This window comes from Canis aureus, chromosome 17 (assembly GCF_053574225.1).
Source record: "Canis aureus isolate CA01 chromosome 17, VMU_Caureus_v.1.0, whole genome shotgun sequence".
Taxonomy (NCBI): domain Eukaryota; kingdom Metazoa; phylum Chordata; class Mammalia; order Carnivora; family Canidae; genus Canis; species Canis aureus.
This window is the reverse complement of record NC_135627.1, coordinates 28,525,701-28,547,632: the sequence shown is the minus strand read 5'-3', so window position 1 is coordinate 28,547,632 and position 21,932 is coordinate 28,525,701. Positions and strand designations below refer to the sequence as shown.

At 36.1% G+C, this 21,932-nt stretch overlaps 1 long non-coding RNA gene across 4 annotated transcripts in view; it reads left to right on the top strand.

The window, feature by feature from the left end:
• LOC144287495 (uncharacterized) overlaps positions 1-21,932 on the top strand; it is an 85,087-nt gene that overhangs the window by 14,784 nt on the left and 48,371 nt on the right. For 2 of the 4 annotated variants that reach the window (XR_013355282.1, XR_013355283.1), the window contains exon 3: positions 8,729-8,831. This is a non-coding gene — a long non-coding RNA (uncharacterized LOC144287495). Of the gene's footprint in view, positions 1-8,728; positions 8,832-13,222; positions 13,290-21,932 lie in introns of all 4 variants that reach the window. The other 2 variants (XR_013355284.1, XR_013355281.1) reach the window with 2 other exon arrangements.

Here is a 21,932-nt window from a genome sequence, read left to right as displayed (position 1 = left end):
AGTCACTGGGTGCAAAGGAGCAACAATAACACTTCAGTGTTCTTAGAACATAAGTAATCGAAGGCAGAAATAGAAGGCAGAAAACAATAGAATGACATATTCTGAGTGCTGAAAGAAAATATAATGCCATCTAGAATTCTATATTTAATGGAAATATTCTGTAAAAAAAAAAAGAAAAAAGGTGGATTAAAGAAATTTTCAGACAAAATCTGAGGGAATTCTTCACCATATCTTGAACACCAAAGAAATAATAAAGGATATTCTTTGGGAAGAAAAAAAAATAGGGGTGTATAAAATTAAAAAAGGTTAAACATTTGATAAATGTAAACAAATGTTACTGTGAAAGAACAAATACTGTCTTAAGGGGTTAGGATGTATCTAGAATTATAAAATGAAAAAGTACAGAAGTCAGGAGAAGGTGAATGTAATGAAAGAATCTTAAGGTTCTTCCATCATAAAAATACTAATTTATAGACATTGACGAGGGAAGTTTGAATTTTGTAATCTCTAGGACAACTGGAAACTAAGACTCATAAAAGTGTGTAAAGTATAAAGCTGATGGAAGAAAAAAATGGGATTAAAATATAAACTACCACCAGGGGCACATGGGGGGTAGGGGTGTGTGTGTTCAAATATACCTCTTATCCACCAGGGGGCACCTGCCATCCTGGCTTATAGAATTCCTTTCTACTCCATGAGGCAGTACCACCAGATCCTGGTGAATGCTCCAGTAGTATCAGACAAACCAAGAAAACCAACTAACGCTGAAAAGGCCCTTAAAATCAAACTAGTGTTGGAATCACAGTACATAAAAATAGGCCAAGACTCATATGCTAAACCTGGATGGGGTGACTACTTTCTAAAATAAATGCTGTAAGCAATATTCAGTCTAGTGCATTAGACAAAATGTCCATTATACAATAAAAAAAAATTACCTGTTCTTGCAAGAACCAAAAAACAAAAAACCCACCCAACAACCACAACTTGAAAAGTCAATCAATTAATGCTGACACTAAGATGAATTAGAGACCTTCCAGACAATGACAAAGACCCAATATTTGTATCCTTGCAATCTCAGAAAAGGACAGCATGTGGCTGAAAGACTATTTGAAGAAATAATAGCTAAAATTTTCAAAATTTGGTGAAAGATACAGACTTGTAGATCCAAGAAGCTGAGCAAATCTCAAACAGTAAAATCCCAAAGAAATTTATCCCAAGACACTTCATACTTAAACTTCTGAAAACTAAAAACAAATTTTAAAACTGCCAAAAGGAAATAGTGCATTACCTATAAGATAATACCAATTTGAACAACGGCCGATTTCTTTTGTGCAACCATAGAAGTTTTTTTTTTTTTTTTTTTTTTAAGATTTTATTTATTTATCCATAAGAGACACAGAGGCAGAGACATAGGCAGAGGGAGAAACAGACTCCATGCAGGAAACCCAATGTGGGACTCGATCCCTGGACCCGGGATCACTCCCTGAGCCAAAGGCAGATGCTCAACTGCTGAGTCACCCAGGCATCCCCATGGAGGTCTTAAGGGGCATGACATTTTTTTCTTTTTTATATTTTATATTTAAATTGTCACAAATAAGTTTAACTGAAGGTTTAAAATAAGTTATTTCCTATCCTTCCAGACCAAGGTCTAAACCAGTATTTATTGAATACCTAAGTGCTGTGTCTTTAGACAAAAGCCAGGAGGGAAAGGAGGCTCTGGAAGAAGAGACTTGCAGGGGTCACCCAACTGGGAGTTGGGGACTGTCCCAGTCAGGGCTGACCCTGGGTCTTCTGGACTCCAGAGGTGGCTCTCTGTACCTGAGCACTTCCATGGGAGGAACTCAGGTATGAAGTCAGGGATCTAGTCTCCCTCCCAGCTTCATACAGCATCAACTGTGACCCAGGTGAAGTCCCCTCTCCCTGAGCCTGTTTCCCCATGTGCGCAATGAGGATGGGGCTGGCCAGATCTTGAGGGTGTTGCAGTTCAATTGCTCTAGTCCCTATCTAGTCTAGTCCTCTGGCACACACCTACCTGAGTGGTCTGTTTCACCCACCTGCTGGACTTCAGAAATGACTCTGGCTTGGTTCTCAGACCCACAACATTTTTCAATTGCTGAAAGAAAAGAACTGTCAATTATGAGTTCTATATCTAGTAAAATTATCTTTTAGGAAGAAAAAGAAATAAAAATACTTTCAGAAGGAAAGCTAAATGAATCTGTTGTTATAGACTTGCCCCTAAGGATTAGCTAAAGGAAGTTCTTCAAATAGAAAGGAAATGATAAAAGAAGAAATCTTGGAACACCATGAATGAAGACGGAATAACAAAAACAGAAATGTGTAATATAGACTGTCCTTTCTCTCATGAATTTTATGAATTCTACTTGGTTAAACCAAAAATTCTAATATCATCCAATACCAAGGATGATACTTAAAAGCAAGTAAAGTGGAGCCCTAAATAGAAGTTGCCACACTTCACACAAAGTAGTAAAATGTTGGTATCAGTATATTGTTACATGTGAATATTATAGTATCCAGAGCAACCACTTCAAAAGCTACACAATGTAATACCTTTATAAACACCAAAAATAGTCTTAACATGTAAACATGTCTACTACTTAACATGTAGTAAAGATGTCAATTCTTTCTATATTGATCTATAGGTTTGGTGTAGTTCCTATTGAAGCTCCATCAAATGTTTTGTGTAGATACAAACTAAAGTTCATATGGAAAGGGATAGAAGAATAAAGAGTGTGTGTGTGTGGGCGAGGGGGGGGCAGGCCGGGGTGGGGAGAGGGGGGCGGGAAACTACCCAATATTAAAGCTTGTTATATGGTTACTGTGGTCAAAGACTGTGATATTGGTGGAAGGACCTGATCCACAGATCATTGGAACAGACTAGAAAAGCCAGAAATAAAGCAATACAAAGGTGCAAAATGAAGCATTAGAAGAAGGATAGCCATTTTATTTTTAAAGTGGCAAAAGTTTAGAAATGGAGAGCAGATTAATGGTGGCTAGGAATTAAGGATGGAGGTAGGGGCAATGTGGATGATCTTTGTAGTGCTGAACTGTTCATTATTTTGATTATAGTGAACATATAAGTTGATATGAGTGATAAAATTATATAGAACTTAATATACATACACACAAGCACAAATGTGGAAATTTGAATAAAATTGGATCATATCAATGTCAATATGCTGGTTGTGATATTTATACTATAGTTTTGCAATATAGTCTTTAGAGAATATATAGTCTTTAGAGAAAACTGGGAAAAGTGTAGGACCTTTTACATTTTTACATTTCTTACAACTGCAGGTGAATGTATGATTATCTCAATAAATACCTGAACTGAAAAAAATCAAAAAGAAGAATAGGAAAAGAAATAAAGAAGATATAGGTCAAATAAAAAGTCTAACAATGTAGGTTTAACCCCAAGACATGAGCGATTGTGTTAAATGTAAACAGACAAAATACTTCAGTAAGAAGACAAAGATTATTATGCTAGATTTTAAAAATCTGTGGCTAAATGGAGACATACTTCAGAATATGAAAAATTTGAAAGTAAAAAAAGAAAGTGACATGTCATTAGAAGACAACTTATTTTTTAAAACTAATATCTGTATTGTATAGTAGTATACATATGTTAGGTGTGAAACATTCTCAGAGCCAAAAAGGAATTTTATAAAGCTTATCAGGAAGATACAAAAATTTCAAATTTACTTAATCTTCATCATTTCTGGCTTTTTAAATATATCTTGAAGAACAAAGTGAGAGGATTTCCTTTGTCAAGACTATAATAATTAAGACAGTATGTCATTTTCTTAAATATACACAGACAGATGAATGGTACAGATAGATTTGAGACCCAAACATATAGATAACTCGATTTTATAAAGATGGCATCCTTATAGGGATATTTCCTGTAGGGAACAATGGACTTATTAATAAATTATATTGGGCTTGCTGATGTCTATATAAAAACATACTTGGCACTAACAGGATATACAAATATCAGTCCTGAATGGATTAATAAACCTAAGTATGTATAAGGCATAAAATTTCTATTAGCTGATTTGGAAAATCTCTTCAAGTCATTCAAGTTGTATTGCTGCAACTTAACAAATACCCTAAATAACAAATAACAAAAGTTGTCAAGTTTAGTGTGTGTGAAATTAACGTAGAAAAATGAATTCCATTTCTGTGCACTAGCAACATATAGAAAGGTGTAACTTAAAATCATCTACACAAATTTATTTGTAGAATCAAAATCCAAGAACTAATAAGATTTTTCATAGAAGTTGACACAGTAATCTTAGATAAATATGAAATAAAACAAAAATAGCCAAGACTGAACAATAATGGGAGATGATTTAAAGATATCAAGGTTATTATGAAGCTATACCAACTTATAAATGTAATATTAAAACAGATATTAGAAAGTGACCCATTTATATCTAGAAATTTGTTATATAATGAGCAAAACACTAGAGCAGCAGAGAAAGATAAACTTTTCAATAAACTGTACTGGGATTTTTGGTTACCCATATGGAAAAAAATGAAATTAAATTGATATTTCACACTATACTAAAAACTTTATTCCAGATGTTTTAAATACATTAATGTAAAAAACAAAACTAAAAAATTTTAGAAGGAAATATAGGAGAATAGTTTTATGACCTCACGATAGGGAAATATTTCTTAAACATGACACAGAAAGGAAAAACCATAAAGGAAAAGATCTATAATTCACCTCTACTTAAATTAAAAACATCTGTTCATCAAAGGATATCATTAAAAAAGGACAAAAATACCACAATCTGGGGAAAGTATTTGCAAGCATAAAGCCAACAAAGGATTTGGGTCCAGAAAAGATAATCACCTGTAAGTTAACTCATTAGAAAATGTGGGTAAGACACAGATAAACTTTACTTACAAGAAGAAACACAAGTGACCGACAAATATATGAATATATACCTCATTGGTAATATGAAATGCAAAATTAAAACTACAATGAAGTATTTTCCATCCTCTAGATTGGCAAACATTAAGACATTGGACAATGTCATGTTTGTTAATCTCTTATATGCAACTGATGGATGTGTAAATTGGTACAATCACTTTGGAAAACAATTTGGTATTATGAACTATTGGCTCATGGCCTGGGAATGAGCTTCTATGAAACATTCTCAAAACTCTTGCACATTTTCACTGTTATAGCAGCCTTAGTTGTATTCACAAACTGGAAGCAACACAAGTAATTCCTTTGCAGAGAATGGATAAAGTGCAATAGCATAGAATTATTTATGGCAGTAAATATTAACGAGTTATAGCTAGCTACTCATGTCAACATGAATTCAATTCAGGGACATAATGTTGGGTAAAAGACAGTAAATTATAGAAGATAGTACCAATTAAGTGCAGAAACATATTCACCAACATATGGTTTAAGATGCATATTATGTTGTGGATAGTTAACACACAATTCAGTATTTACTTTGGAATGATGAGTTAAATATCATAGGAAGGAGAACCCAGGAGCTTCACTAGTGAAATATCATTGGATTTCTTAAGCAGAGTAGTAGATAATGGGTGTTCATTTTTTTATTGTTCATAATACATGTATACATTTTATGTAGTATGTATTGTACATAAAATGAATAAAAGAAGTGATTGGTAATTTCAAATCTGAGGTAATACAGTGTCCCTTGCCCCATAACATTTCATCTTCCGTTTGCTCTACAAACGTAATGTGAAGAAAACTCAATGTGTGGTAATGCCTCCTATGTTGACTTGATGATATTTATATTGCAAGGCCATATAAAGGTCCCATTCTGTAAACCATGAATATGGTATTTGATGATATAAGAATTGAAGATGGTGAATGGGCTGGGCCACCATTCATCACTGTTCCCTGTTTGCCTGATAGTGTTAATAATTCAAAGCCATTAATCTCCAATTTCTCATAGGGATTGGACACAGACTCAGGTTCTTTCTGTAGGTAGCCATTGCCAACAGACCCAAATTAGCTCTCAAGTTGAAACTCACTTTCACATTACTAGACCACTGAGTCTAGTATATCATTGTGAATGAAGTTACAGGAAGGAAAAATCTGAAAGAAAGAAAAAAAAAACATTTTATGTAAAAGTAAACAAACTTGCATATGGTATAGTATATTTGTGCTTTTGACAAATACATAAATGGATGCATCGCCCATAACATGTACAGATTACAACCTTTCCATCACCCTGGAGAGCTCCTCTATGCCACTTTAGTCAATTTACTCACTTTTCTGGTGTTTTGTTGTTGTTGTTGTTGTTTTCATAGAACAGCTTTATTTGTGGGAGAACTTCATATATATGGAATCTCATAAGACATATTCCTTTGTGACTGGCTTCTTCCACTTAGGGTGTTGGACATGAGATCCACCCATGCTGTTATTTATCACAAGCTCACTCTTTTCTTGCAGAGTAATATTCATAAAAATACCACACATGGTTTATTTTTTTGTTGATAGACATTTGAGTCAATTCCAGTTTGAGCTTTTTATAAATAAAGCTATTATGTTCATTCATACAAAGAAAACCAGTACTGAATGTTCATATGTTTTCACTCTAAGGTAATTATCTAGAATGGGGATGGGTGGGTAGAAGGTACATATGTGCTTAACGTTATGGGAAACTGACAATTTTCTAAACTGGTTCCATTATATGTGCATCCCCTCACCCCCATCTCCCCAACACAAACTACGAAAATTCTCACGTTTCACAATCTCATTCACAGTTGATATTGTCAGAGTTTCTAATTTAACCATTTTAGTGTTGTGTAATGGTAGTTCCTCCCTCAATTTAATATTCAGTAGCTCATTTAATATGCTTTTCCCTGATGAGAAATTATGTTGAGTACCTTTTTATGTGCCTGTTGGTCAATTGTATATCTTCTTTTGTGAAGAGTCTAAGTCCTTTGACAATTTTTATTGACAAGTCTTTTGTCAGGATATGTTTTGTGAATATTTTCTCTCAGTGGTTGGCTATCCATTTTCTTGATGACTTTTTTTTTAATTTTTTTATTTATTTATGATAGTCACACAGAGAGAGAGAAGAGAGGCAGAGACATAGGCAGAGCGAGAAGCAGGCCGGGAGCCCGAAGTGGGATTCGATCCTGGGTCTCCAGGATCGCGCCCTGGGCCAAAGGCAGGCGCCAAACTGCTGCGCCACCCAGGGATCCCTTCTTGATGACTTTTGATAGAGTTTTTAACTTTGAGGTTTAATGTACTCATACTTTCTTTTATGATTATTTTATTCTATCTAGGAAAAGTAGTCTATGACAAAGTTATGAAAAATCAAATATTTTATTTTGGAAGATTTACAGTTTTGTCTTTGTCTATTGTCCATCTAAATTAATTTTTGCATTGTGAAGTGATGGTCAAGATTTATTTTTCCCATATGAGTAGTCAGAAAAGATTCTTTTCCCCCATTGAATCACCTTGACCTTTTGTTGAAAAGCACTTGACTGTATAATTGAGTCTACTTCTAAAGCCTCCATTCTGCTTCAGGGAGATCTGTGTGTCCTATCCCCAAACCCACATCTTTATTATCGTAGCTGTAGCATAAGCCCTTCTCCTCTGTTCTTCTACTTGAAAATTATTTTTGGTATTTTAGGGTCTTTGTATTCCCATTTAAGTTTTGAATTACCTTGTAGCATTCTACTTAAAAAGGCTGTCAGAATTTTTATTTGAATAGGCATAAATGTATAGATAAACTTAGGGAAATTGGCACCATGCTAATATTGAATTTTGCAATCCATGAACATGGTTTATCTTTGCATTTATGTTCACTTTCTCCAATTTCTCTGAGAAATGCTTTTTATATTTTTAGTGTAGAGGTCTTGAAGTTTTTAGTAAATTTATTCCTAAGTATTGTTTTTAAAGTACACTTATGAATAGCATAGTTTTTAAAGTTTATATCTTCCAATTGTTTTTAGAATAGAGAAATGCAATTGATTTTTTTTAATGTCCTTGTATCTTGTGACCTTGCTAAATTTAATTTTGGGGTATGATATATGTTTTGTAGACCTCTTAGGATTTTCTACATAAGTAATTATTGTCAATAAATACAGGGTTTTTGTTCTTGTTTTTTATTTGACTTATTACATTTTAAACTTTAATGTTGAAAAGAAGTGGTGATGGCAGATATTCCTCCATATCTCAGGGGGAAGGCATTTAATGTATACCTGCTAACTATGATGTTAACTATAGGTTTTCTGTGAGAGTTCTTTATCATATCGAGAAAGCTTCTATTGAAGGTTGCTGAGACTTTTTGTCAAGAATGGATTTTGAATTTTGTCAGATGCTTACTCTGTATATTTCTGATCATATTTTTTTTTCATGTTTAGTCTGTTGATACAGTAAAATACAGTGATTATATACTGAATGTTGAACCAACCTTACATTACTGTAATGAATCTCCACTTGCTCATGATGTATTATCCATTTTATATATTCATGGATTTCATTTACTAATATTTTCTGAATATTCAGACTGGCCTACACAAGTTGTGAAGTGTTTTCTTTCTTTTCTGAAGGATTTTGTGTGGGATTACTATTATTGTGTCCTCAGATGTTTGACAGACTTCACCAGTAAATCCATGAAGATCTTTCTATTCCTTTTCTTTTGCTCAATTATTTATGAGGTTTTTTCCTCCCTTCCTCTACTCCCTTTCTGACAATCAGACTTTGAACTTCTCAAGATAATAAGATTACAGCTTTCTACTTGAGTTCTAGCCTCCCCAGGACAAATGGGCAAGAGACAACGTAAGTGAAAAGCCATATAAAGGTACATTTTACCTTGTGTACTTCTCTTTGAGTTTCCAATCCTCTCCCATCATTTTATTCTGCTTTCACTCTTCACTGTCTCCAAATAGTGTTTTTTATATTTATATATTATTGAGAGTTTACAATTATCTGGGAAAAGCTTAGTCCATTATAAACTACTCCCTTTTTGAAAGTTGAATCAATTTGTATCATAAAAATCCTCCTAAAGCTTACCTATCATCAGGAGTAGCTCGTTTCACGAAGTAGTGAGCTAACTGAATCTGAAATATCCAAACCTATCACATGGTTATTTAGACATAGAGTACACAGTACATAGTGCTAATAAAAATGAGTTTCAGATCAGATGAAACTGGACTGGAGGTACTTATCACTTCAAATTGTGTCTGAAGGTCTGAATATTTCATTCTTACAATCAGCAAAATACTTAAGTTCTCGTCAGAGAATGTAACCTTGACCTCACTGCCACTAAAAGTTATTTTAGAAGTTGTATTTATGTATTTTTTTTAAATGGTACACAGTCCACACATACCTTCATGGGTCATTTGAAAGTACACCAGGGACAGTATAGTGTTGAGTACAGGTTATGGGATTTCATTACCCAGGTTTGAACATGAACTCTACTGCTTTCTGCCTAGGTAATCTGGGGCAAAGTACTTAAACTCCCTGTACTTCAGTTCTCTAATTTATAAAGTAAGGATGAGAATAATAATCCTCAGAATTGTTATACTCAATGTGTAATACATGGTAAATGCTGGGAAAGTCTCTGGCACATAGAAATGGTTAAAAATGTCGCCTATTATAACCAGAGACCTCAGCTCCTGAACCCAATTATGTTCTTGTTTCATAGATGTGGTTTCCATTATGGTATTGCTATGCAGTAAGGCTCACTAAAGAAAGTCTTATAAACTTCTTATGAGTGGGTAGTGATATTATCTCCATTTTATAGATGAAGAAACAGATGCTTAGAGAGGTTTGTCGTTTGTCCAGGGCTGTTTTATCAGTAATAAGCCCTCATACCCAAACCTGCATACCCAGACCTGTTAACCACTCGGCTCTGTTTTATTTGGCCTGATCAACCTCAAGCATGAGCGAGCATAGACTGGCTTGTTATGCAACTACAAGTAATAGTTATACTCCATTTTTGTGGTTCACATTTATGTCCTTATGACTTTGGGGGATGTGCTTAGCTCTTATGCTCAGCTTTTTTTAATGGGATTTAATGGGGTTTCAGCGAGCTAATGTTAGCATAAACTCACTTTGACAGGTAGAAAATAAAATTATTATTACTTTTATCACTATCATTACTGCTCCTGATAATTAATAACTGCGGTGATTGTGATACTAGTAGAATCATATGGCTGGAAAGCCTCATGAAAGGACATTTAATTTATCTCTTCCATTCAGATGGGATTTATCTAACTTCTCCCAGTCTTCCCCATCTCCTGTCTTAAGCATTCATGATGTCAGATGACCTACTGCTCCGGTTTTCCCAGGAGTTATGAGTTTCTCTAGTTGGGATTTTCATTGCTAAACCTTGGAACAAGTTGGTGACCCTATAAATGAACCCTAACCTATCCTGAAGAGTTTTTGCCTTCTTCCTTTGCTCTATCTACTGGGTGGTGACAACTGGTTACCATTTTTAAAAATAACAACCCTTGGGGTGACCTGGGTGGCTCAGTTGGTTAAGTGTCTGACTCTTGATTTTGGCTCAGGTCATGATCTCAGGGTTGTGAGATCAAGCCCTGCATTGGGCTCTGTGCTGGGCATGGAGATTGCTTAAGATTCTCTCCCCCTCTCCCTCTGCCCTTCCACTGCTTTTTCTATCTCAAAAAAGAAAAAAAAATAAATGAAAGGTGGTAGTTTTATTACTATTTTATTATCTGAACACTGTTGCCATATCATTTTCCTCCCTCTTTCCCCATTTGGCCAACCAACAGGTTTTTACAGAGGACTTATTTCACCTGGTATATTGTACTCATTTCTGAGTGATGTAAATGATACAGGGTGCTACTCTACTGCCCTGCAGGAGGCAAATAAGTTGGTTCCAGTTTCTTTTACCTTTGCCCATAGGCCTTGTTTCCTACCTCTTTAATTATATGTATTGATTTGCTTTGAATATTGTGCAAATTGACCATGCCTCTTGTAATTGGTGGAAACCAGAAATATGCACAATACTTAACTTTTAGGTGCTATTCCATTCTGGATAGAATAAGATCTCATAGGAGCCATGAGGACCCTACTTCTATTTTCATATTCATGTGTCATCTCTGCTTTGAAGTCATCTTAAATCATCACCACACCATAGCAGATTCTGGTTTGTCTAGAAGCTCTTGATGTCACTGCCAGTGGAGCTAATCTAATAATTTTTCATCACAAGGAGCAGGATTGCCCATCGACTACTCTGCTTTGTATTAATCTCAGTGGTTTGAAATACAAAAATTATACTTGACCTGGTGTTTACAAATCATTTTCACAATAAAAATGAACTGCATATTTTTCATAATTCTAACCATCAACTAACTTTCTCCAAATGCCATCTGCCTTTTATTAAATTGCATTTGGACTACTTTCTCTAGAAAAAAAAAAATTCTTCCCTTGCCAATTACCCTACTACACATATTAGTGGAGGAATTCAACCCATGTCATAGTGACCTTATTTCTTGACTTGAATCTTTTCACATTTAAACAGAGAAAATATTTCCTTAAAACAGGTGTTTAGAAATATCTGGGGAACTCTAATAGCTTACAAAGAAATGAGTTCACTTTGTGCCTCTTTCTTAGGCCCTGGAAATACTTAACCATTTAGCATTTTGTTTTTGAAAAACAGTATCATTTATGGTCTAGACACCACAGACAGCTGTTCAAATTTAATTTAAATGGGCCCTGTTTCTGCCATATTTTTTTTAGCACATCTAGCTAAATCTCTGAATAATCTTGGCTTGAGTCATTAAACAGGAATTAGAAACTCCAATTGTTGATTTTCTTTTAAGGTACATACCAATGAGAAATTTTCTACAAATTTTGATTATTAGTTTTAAGCCAATAACTTTCAATTGTTCTTTCTATGGCAGCTAGTCAGCATGCCAGTATTTAGGGAAAATTACTAATAAATGTGTTAAATGAAGTTTATTTTTTAAAGGTTTTAATTAATTAATTAATTTATTTATGATAGTCACACAGAGAGAGAGAGAGAGAGAGAGAGGGGCAGAGACATAGGCAGAGGGAGAAGCAGGCTCCATGCACCGGGAGCCTGACGTGGGATTCGATCCCGGGTCTCTAGGATCGCGCCCGGGGCCAAAGGCAGGCGCCAAACCGCTGCGCCATCCAGGGATCCCTAAATGGAAGTATATCTTGAAATATAATCTCTTTTAAAAATAAAGATTTGGATTTCTCTCCTCTCTGTTGACCACATTGTATATTGCCACATCAGAAAGTATAGCTGCTTTCATGTTTGAGGAAACTAGATCATTTGAACTATGAACACATATAAACACATTGTTTTTTATTCTGTTCTCATTCATGCATATTTGTGTAAATTTCATTAGGCTCGTCAATATTATTAAAGTCTAGAAGTTTTATGGGATCCCTGGGTGGCGCAGCGGTTTGGCGCCTGCCTTTGGCCCAGGGCGCGATCCTGGACACCCGGGATCGAATCCCACATCGGGCTCCCGGTGCATGGAGCCTGCTTCTCCCTCTGCCTGTGTCTCTGCCTCTCTCTCTCTCTCTGTGTGTGTGTGTGCGCGTGTGTGTGACTATCATAAATAAATAAAAATTAAAAAAAAAAAGTCTAGAAGTTTTTCCTAACTGTGGGTCACTAGTTAATTCATCAAAGGTATAGTAAAAATTTGGATGTATTGCTTTAGCATATAACCATGAATGTTTGAATGATATTACATTTCAGAACTATTTTTAGATTAATTTATATTTGCCTCCAAAGCATTGGGAACTGTAACATTATACATGTATTTTATATATTTGGGTCAAGGCTTATAACTGCCACCTTTTTCCTTAGTATAAGAGATGAGAGGCAATGCATTGCTTTGCAATGCTAGCACATGTTTTGTTTTGAAATAGTTGTTTTTACCAGGAATGAGGTGTTTTGTATCTTCTATGCATTGACGGGGAAATTCTCTACCTCTGATGTCACTAGATTTTTCCCCTCATGGTTTTTGCTCCTCATTGTGGGGAGCCAAGTAATTAATTCTAACCATTGTGATCAGTTTCATGCATTTGCAGTAATACTCCCCTTTTTATTTTGAAATGTCAAAACTTACAGTGAAATTTACCCTTTTCATTGTATAGTTCTGAGTTTTGATAGATGCATACAGTAATATAACCACCACCACAGTAAAAATATAGAACAGTTCTAATACCCTACCATTTATTTTAAAGGTGTAATCTGAAAGAAGTTTAGCGCCTCATACATTCAGTTCAGGTATACTTGGGCTGACTGGGTCAGGTGAGTAAACAAGGAAAAACCCAAAGGATTAATCTATCCATTTTCTTACTATAATAATCATGTGGTTATAATGATGTTATGTAATGATGGTTACAAATCACTATGTTAAGCACTTATAAGCATACTGCATTCAACCTTTTTGATAATCCAAGAGCTATCACCTATTTTTCTGTGTGTGATACAGAATACAGGGAGATTGCATAACATTCCCTCTCCAATGTGGCCAGAAGGTGGTGGAGGTGGTGTTGCCACCTATCTGATTACTAAATGTATGTTCTCAAGCCAGGATGTTATCTTCCTGACTTTCACAGTATCAGTGGCATTTAAAGGACCTGATCTTTCTTTGTTGTTTCTGATCTATTGTCATGAACAATTGATAACATACTGAATTACACTGAAATTAATACTAATTCATTGATTCAAACTCTATTTATTGGATGCTTACAATATAGTAAGCACTGAGTATATAGCAATGAATAAAAGACAAAATCTCTGCCCATTTAGAACTTTATTCTAGACAATAAACATATGGTATGTATATGAAATATATACTGCTATGGAGAAAGAAGGATGGAGAAGAAATATTGAAGAGATGTGTCCATTTTTATCATGTTGGTCACCAAAAAGCTTACATCAGAGTAAATACTCAGAGGAAGAGGGGCATCTTAAACTATTTGGATATCTGGGGGCAAGAAAGTTTCATATAGTGGGATTTACGAGTGTAAAGGCCCTGAGTCATGTTTGTGTTTGACTTGCCTAGAGAACAGAATGTGGGAGAGAAGGAGTCTTATCACAATTGCTCTAGCTCTTCTGAAAATTGATTAAAAGGGGGCAGCATAGGAGCAGGCCTATGAAGGCTTTGCAATTGTTGAGAGATGATGGTGGCTCAGATAAGGTGTTGGTGGAGGGGGTGGTGAGAAGTGTCAGGATTTGGGATATATTTTGAAAGTAGAATCCTTCTGCTAATGGATTGGATATGCAACAAATCTAGAAATTAATGATGAATCCAAGGGTTTGCGTCTAAGTAAAAAATTCAACAATTGTGTTAGTTTGAATTCTAGGAAAAAAGCAGTTTGTATTTTAGAAGCAGCTAAAAGGAATGAAAATTTTGATATTCTATTTTATTGGCATGGTTTTAAAATATTTAAAATCTTAATATTCAGGGCAGCCTGGGTGGCTCAGCAATTTAGCACCGCCTTCAGTCCAGGGCGTGATCCTGGAGACCCAGGATCAAGTCCCATGTCAGGCTCCCTACATGGAGCCTGCTTCTCCCTCTGCCTATGTCTCTGCCTCTTTCTCTCTGTGTGTCTCTCATGAATAAATAAAATCTTAAAAAATAAAATCTTAATCTTCATAACTAGTGCTAATCTATAATAAATACGTCATTTGATATCACCTTTCTCTGTTATGGATAGACATATATAAAAAACTTCATGTAAGTAGATTGCAAGCTGAAAAACACTTTTTGGTGCTTGAAGATTTTACCTCCAGATTCTCTTAACACAATACATGTTTCTCCTGGTCAGGCCTGACTACTTATTCAGTGGTTTAATTTCTCAACTAAATGGAGTTTTTTTGTATCTGAAGCTATGAAAAGGTTTTTTGACCATAACCAAAGAAATGGACAATTTAGAGAGCTTCATTGTCCTAACAGATTAGGGCATATCTTACTTAATTTATAAGCACTTGGAAATGATAGTACATATGAATAACACTCTGGCTTTGAAATAAAATTTAATGGAATTGAGTTATTTAAAGTAATGAAATATTTTACATCTGGACTCTATCTCAACACATGCTTTAGAATTTCTGAAAGAGCATGCTCTTGACTTCGCTTATCACTGCAACTCCTTTACCAAGTTGCCCTGCGAATGCCAAAATCTTCCTAAAACATCATTCTCATTATTCCCTTCCCTTCCCTTAAGAACCAAGATTCAAGTCCAAACTTATTTTTTTGGCATTTATGATCATGAATTATTTGTTTCCTTCAAATTTTTATTTAAATTCTAGTTGGCTCATTATTTTTATTAATCTATTTTCTCTATCCCACTCTTTCTACTTTCTAATACTTCATCCACTCTAGTCAAGACAAGCTCACTCTAGTTGGCCTCATACATACGTGCACCATGGCTTTTGCCTTGCTCAGTGTTCTCTCTCATGGCCTATGCACTCTAAGCTATTCAACTAATGTGTGCTTTTTTTTTTTTATTCAGTCAACAGTTATTTATCAAATACTCGTCAGGTGCAGGGAGCAACATGAGCTTCTATATGATGTGTGTGTCTTTTGGCAAGTTTTGTTTCTGGAACCATTCTCATTATGTGTCCTCCACCCCATAGCAATTCTCTCAGTAATGCCACCTCCCCTTCAGGCTGAATGATACTGTGCTCAGGGAACTGCAACTATGGTACCTATGAAATTTATTATGATCTTTTACAGCCACCTACACTTGTGAATGTAAAGCCAGGTCTTTTTAAGCTAGCTCTAATAACAATAACAACTTAGTAACAAGCACATTTCAAACACAAATTATGTACGAAGTTCTATTCTAATCACTTTACGTATATTAACCTGGTGAATGCTCATGACATAATATATTAGCCCAAATACAGTGATGAAGCATTGAAAAGCTATTATAAAGTTATAACCTCCAAACTTGGTTAGTATAGTTCACTGGGGGCAATCTACTTGCTTAACCCATTGTTGGATGCCATGGGGACTGACTGTTTATAAGCATTATTGCTATAGTGATCTTAGCTCTCTTCTGTGTGTCATCCAGAAGTTTCATCAGCAGGCCTTCAGTATCTCACCTCTATCAGATAAAACCCTTAAAAGACCAGCAATGGGGATCCTGGGTGGTTCAGTGGATTAGCCCCTGCCTTCAGCCCAGGGCGTGATCCTGGAGTCCCAGGATTGAGTCCCACGTCGGGCTCCCTGCATGGAGCCTGCTTCTCCCTCTGCCTGTGTCTCTGCCTCTCTCTCTCTGTCTCTCCCCGTGTCTCTCATGAATGAATAAATAAAATCTTAAAAAAAAAAAAAAAAGACCAGCAATGGAATAAGCCTAGTGGTAAACTTCTAGAGACTTCTCTTCAGTTGCAATGAGGGAATCACTTAAGCCTCGTGGAATTAATATTTTAGCTTGTGAAGATTTTTCTAAGTGCTCTGTATTAGGCTTCTCTAGAGAAATATGTATCTATACACACACACATATATACTTGTGCATATACATGTACATACATATACATATATATGGAGATTTATTATAGGAGTTGGCTTATGAGGTTATTAATGCTGAGTAGGCTCTCAGTCTTGCTATCTGCAAGCTGGGAAACCAGGAAAGATCATCGTATAATTTAGTTCAAATCTGAAGGCCCTGGAACTAGAGGCTTGCCCAAGGTTGTGAGAAGTTGGATGTCCCAATTTAGGCAGAGTGCAAATTCTCCCTTCCTTTGCCCTTTTGTTTTATTCAGGCTCTCTGGGGCTGGGGTGGGGGCTGGGTAGGATCATGTGCACCTGCATTGGTGAAAGTGATCTTCTTCACTCAGGCTGGTGATTGAAATGCTACTCTCTTCCAGAAACACCTTCACAGACACACCCAGAAATGGTTTACTACCTATCTGACTACCCCCTATTCTGGTCAAGTTGACACATGGAATTCACCATCACTAGTCCATCCCTTGTCAGGTTGGCACTCATACCCACCTCCTTAAGCCGCACTTAATCTCTAAGAAAAGACATTAAGGTGGTCATAGTTCCACCTAACATAATACAACTATCCTGTGCACAACCCAAAACACACTAATTCCTTCCTTCGGAGAGGAAGTAAGGTCCCTGAGTGAAATTTACTCCTTTCCTAAACTTTTGCAGGGTCCAATTTTAATTTCTAGAGACCCCCTTTTCAGAGTCATTCACCAGACTCTGATCTTTCTGTACCCTTCCAACTCCCTGTGACTCCTGTTGTTCCTTTTCACAGTTCTATGATCACAATTGCACATTCTTATCACATAGAACCATATTTCTTCTGGACATAGATTAAGGCAGGATTCAGGATGGTGGGAGAGATACCAATAATATTAAGACACTGCAGGACACCAGTCAGGTTCTTAGTGGTAAGCAACGAGACACTTATTAAGGATCTTGGTTAGCTCATAAAGTCACTGGAAGGGCTGCAAAACCATCCATGAGGAGGTGGCTGCTCTCACTCCTCTGATCACCAGACGTGACAGTTTGCAGTACAGCTGCTTCGGCGTCAGGAATTTGCTACTATAGGCATTGCCAGGGAGAGAGAATGTGAACTCCCCAGACCTTTGCTCTCCTGTGTCCCAGTTCCGGAATCTAAGTCTGGTGCTTTGATTGGCAGAGTCAAGGTTACATACTTCACCCTGGGGGCAAAGGAGGAGGAGGCTGGGGAAATAAGTATCCAACATATTCAGCTCCTTGTGATCTTGGATCTCAGCCAAGACTGAAGAAACGGGGCATTCATTCCCCAAACATATAAAAGAGTTGGGATTCATCTATTTTACGTGACAGATGTCCACTACAGACAGTAAAAAGACAGAAAAAAAGAAATCCCAGCTACAACATCTTCTTTGTTTGGGATCATCTATGTAAGTGAAAGCAGTCAGCCCATAAACCTTGATACCCTCTGCAGTTATCACTGAGCTTGAGCACCACCCATGGTATTCAAATGTAGAATGTGAAATGTGGAAAATCTGTTACCTGTCTGAAGTTACACATTTGGGGGATTGCAGAATCAAGACTCTGCACTCAAGTCTCTGTTAAAAAAATCTGTGATTTTTCCAGTGTACTCTTCTGAGAGATGCTTTCATATATAGACAGATACATATGTGGATATTGGCACTGTTAACCTAACAGTTTTGAACATCTACAAAGCACTAATAATTTCATTTAAATCATTTAATTTTGCCAACCTTTACAGATTGGCTCATTTTATAGGATTTTTAAAAAATATATTTATTTATTCATGAGAGACACAGAGGCAGAGACATAGGCCGAGGGAGAAGCAGGCTCCATGCAGGAAGCCTGATGTGGGACTCGATCCCTGAACCAAAGGCAGATGCTCAACCACTGAGCTCCCCAGGTGTCCCTCATTTTATAGGATTATGAGAAAACTGAGAGTCAGTGGTAAATCACTCATGGGCACACTAAGTAAGTGAAAGATGCAGCATATACTTTTATGCTTCTGTGCTTTTTAAAATTAATACTTTTACAACTTTTTCCATCTGATCAGTTATATCTTGAAGTGTTATTTCATCCTAAAAGGAATGTGTCAAAATTCTAAAATTTTAAATTTTTTTCCAAACATTTTAACATGTGGTTGTACATGAAATTTGAAAACTATTTTAGAAGATAATCTCTACTCTTATTTAAAAGTATAAGTTTATTATTTGATACATATATTTAATTGCAAAAAGAATAAATGCATGGAATAAAAAACCAAATATATAGAGTAGAGAGTGAAAATTCCTGCTCTCTGGAAAGATAATGACAAAATCATTCTGGGTTCAAATAATCTGGGGATTATTTGATTTATTTAATTATATGTTTATAAAGGCCCTATTTCTCTATATGTAAACTTTAGGCATTACATCCCTTCATAAAATAGGGAGAATTTGGCTATTTTCTCCCACCTTTTCCTCTTCACTATGTTTTTGTTATATTTGCTCCAAATTAGATTTCCTTTATAACTTAGCATAATAACCTTTGAAACTTCTACTTCTCAGTCCTTTAACTTCAATTTGCTCATTCTCTTACATTTTACCCAGATTTTCCAGATCTTTATGTCTCATAGCTGTATCTTTTTACATTGCTAATGTTTACAAATGCTCCATTTTCCTCTTACTTATTTAATAGGTCTTAAGTAATCCTTACTCCCAAGGTGGAGCTTGAACTCATGGCCAAGATCAAAAGTCACACACTCCTCTGACTGAGCCAGCCAGGCACCCTGCTCTGTATTATTTAGTGTTCTGTGCCTGGATAGTAGGTTTATTTTTAAAATTGAAAAACAATAAATGTTTGCTATTGTTGTTCAGACTATAAAGAAAGGAACAAATTGTTACAGAACTTGTACCACTCAAAGGTCAATGTTAAATGGCTTCTCTCCTACTTCACTAAATGCTCTAAATCATTTCACAGTTAAGTTTGCCTTGGAGATAGAGCATGATTTTCTTGTTTTAGCTGGTTTCCTTTCTTTCCCCTCTTGTGGAGCCTCTGAATTTTTTTTTTTCTGTGCTAAGAAACAACTCTTTCACCTCTTTACTACTTCTACATATTAATTATTTCAATGAATTGACTTTCCTTCTGAAGACCCACCTCTTGGTTGTAACTGACTTGCTGTGAGGGAGAAAGCAACAAGATGGAGCTTCTCCCCACCCTAAATATCAACCTGAGAGGAATTTTACCCCTGGGGATGACCTCCACACTAGCATTCCCCTGGGGATGATACAATTTCTGTAGTAAACTCACCTCTGTTTTAGTGCCAGCGCAAACACTCCTGCTCTCAGGTTCCTGCACGCATGGAGAGGAGGTGAGCACAGAGGTGAGCTGGCCCAGCTGTTTCTAGACTCCTCTGTTAGTAGCACATTGATTACGGCCTCCCATTCTTGCTTTCTAAATTGGCCCCACCTGCACTGACAAGAGGAAAGATTCTCACATCTGCTTGGTCTTTTTCTGGACTTTAGCTTCTACTCTGGCTAACTAGAAATAAGATTCCCATATGTTATCTCTTTTCTGGTAATTTGTGATTTCTCTGGTATGCCAATGAGATTTCCGCCCTCTTTCAGTACTGTGATGAATATATTCCCTTTTATACATCTTTACTAACATTTCCCTGGGATTTTGAGAAAATAGTTAACTTATCTAGCAGGTTTGTTATCTTGAACCAAAAAAATCCTCTACTTCTGTTGTTTTGTTTTGTTTTGTTTTGTTTTTTTAATTAAGGCACACTCTTTGAGACTTAAAGAAAAAGTTATAGTAAGTATGCTTTGAATATGGATTCAGGAATGGGCATAAGTATTTTACAAAGGGTTTCAAATATTATTTAGCCAAAATGTAAACCTAAAGGGATAATTTCAATAACTTGAATGTTTGCTCAACTCAACTACCTCATTCTTCAAAGATTCCAGGTATATGTAGCATCGTTGAATTTTATGATGATTTATTTTGTCTTAGAATTTGGAAGGTATTTTGTCTTTCTGGATTTTAATTGTCATGTCTGCGTAATCATCTGTCTTTCTTGGATCCCTGGGGTGGATTTATTTATATGTATCCTGCTTGGGATTAAATATGATCTTGAAATCTTATGATTCATGTCTTTTCATAAATCCTGAAAGATTCTATTTCTGTCTCATTATTGCCTGACATTCTTTTTTCTTTTTTATTTATTTATTTATTCATTCATTCATGGGAGACACACACACAGAGGCAGAGACACAGGCAGAGGGAGAAGCAGGCTCCCTGCAGGGAGCTGGATGTGGGACTTGATCCTGGGTCTCCAGGATCAAGCCCTGGGCTGAAGGTGGCGCTAAACCGCTGAGCCACCCGGGCTGCCCCTTTCTTGTTTTGAAAATAACATAAGACATATTTTGGATTTTCTCATTCTGTCTCTGGGTCTCCTACTTTTCATCTACTGTCTGTGCAAGAAGAGTAATTTCTTAAGCTATATCTATCACCACTAATGTTCTCTTAAGCTGGGTCACATCTATGTTAAACCCATTCATTTGGTTTTACCTTTCAACAGAGTTGGTGTTTTTTTTTTTTTTGTTTGTTTGTTTCTGCAACTTCCATTTGGTTCTTTTACACCATTATACACCATTACTCTGTCTAAGTCTGTCATTTTTAATGTTTTTGAGTCTCTCTATTATGTGTTTAATCAACTTCAACATACTCCTTTCCTAGTGTATATCAGAGTTCTATTTGGATTTTATGAGAGTGATATTCCTGGTAATGCTGCTGGGTTTGCTGTTTCTTGTTCACATGAATTGTTCTGCATTCTGTAATTGTGGATTGTGACTTCATAATAAGCAGGGCTTCATCTGTGAGAATCCCTGTCTGAAGGCCTGTCCTTCTAGAAGAGTTTTGAGTTTGCTTTCACCAGGCATCTCAAGTTTATTACTGACTTTGTGTTAATAATTTTTTATGTTAATTTCTCATTCTAGGATTCCCAAACACCATGAATATTATAATTTCAAATCCCACACCCATGGGAGTTATTACCCCATAATGAGGAATTCTCAGGGGAGATTATTTTTCTAATCCAGAGTCTGGATGGAGATAGCCATGGTTTCTTGTGGTCTTCTTGTGTTATTGGGTGGATTATTATTTTCTAGCTGCGAGAAGGATCATAGTCTTTTGGGTGTCCTGAGGTTATGAGGTTCTTACAAATTCTTGCTCCTTGTAAGCCCAGGCCGTACTTTCTGTCGGCAAAGTAGGCATTAGAATTCAGACTCTAAAAAATGGAGATGAACATGAGGGTAGTTTCAGTTTGAAAAGTTACCACTTTGGTTTTCAACTCTTTCTCCAGGCTTTTGGGTATGTCAAAGCTCCACCTGTTTCCTTACAAATTTGCCTTGTGTTTTTAAGGATGCAGGTAGTTTTTAGTCAGAATTTCTAGGTGTTTTGCAATT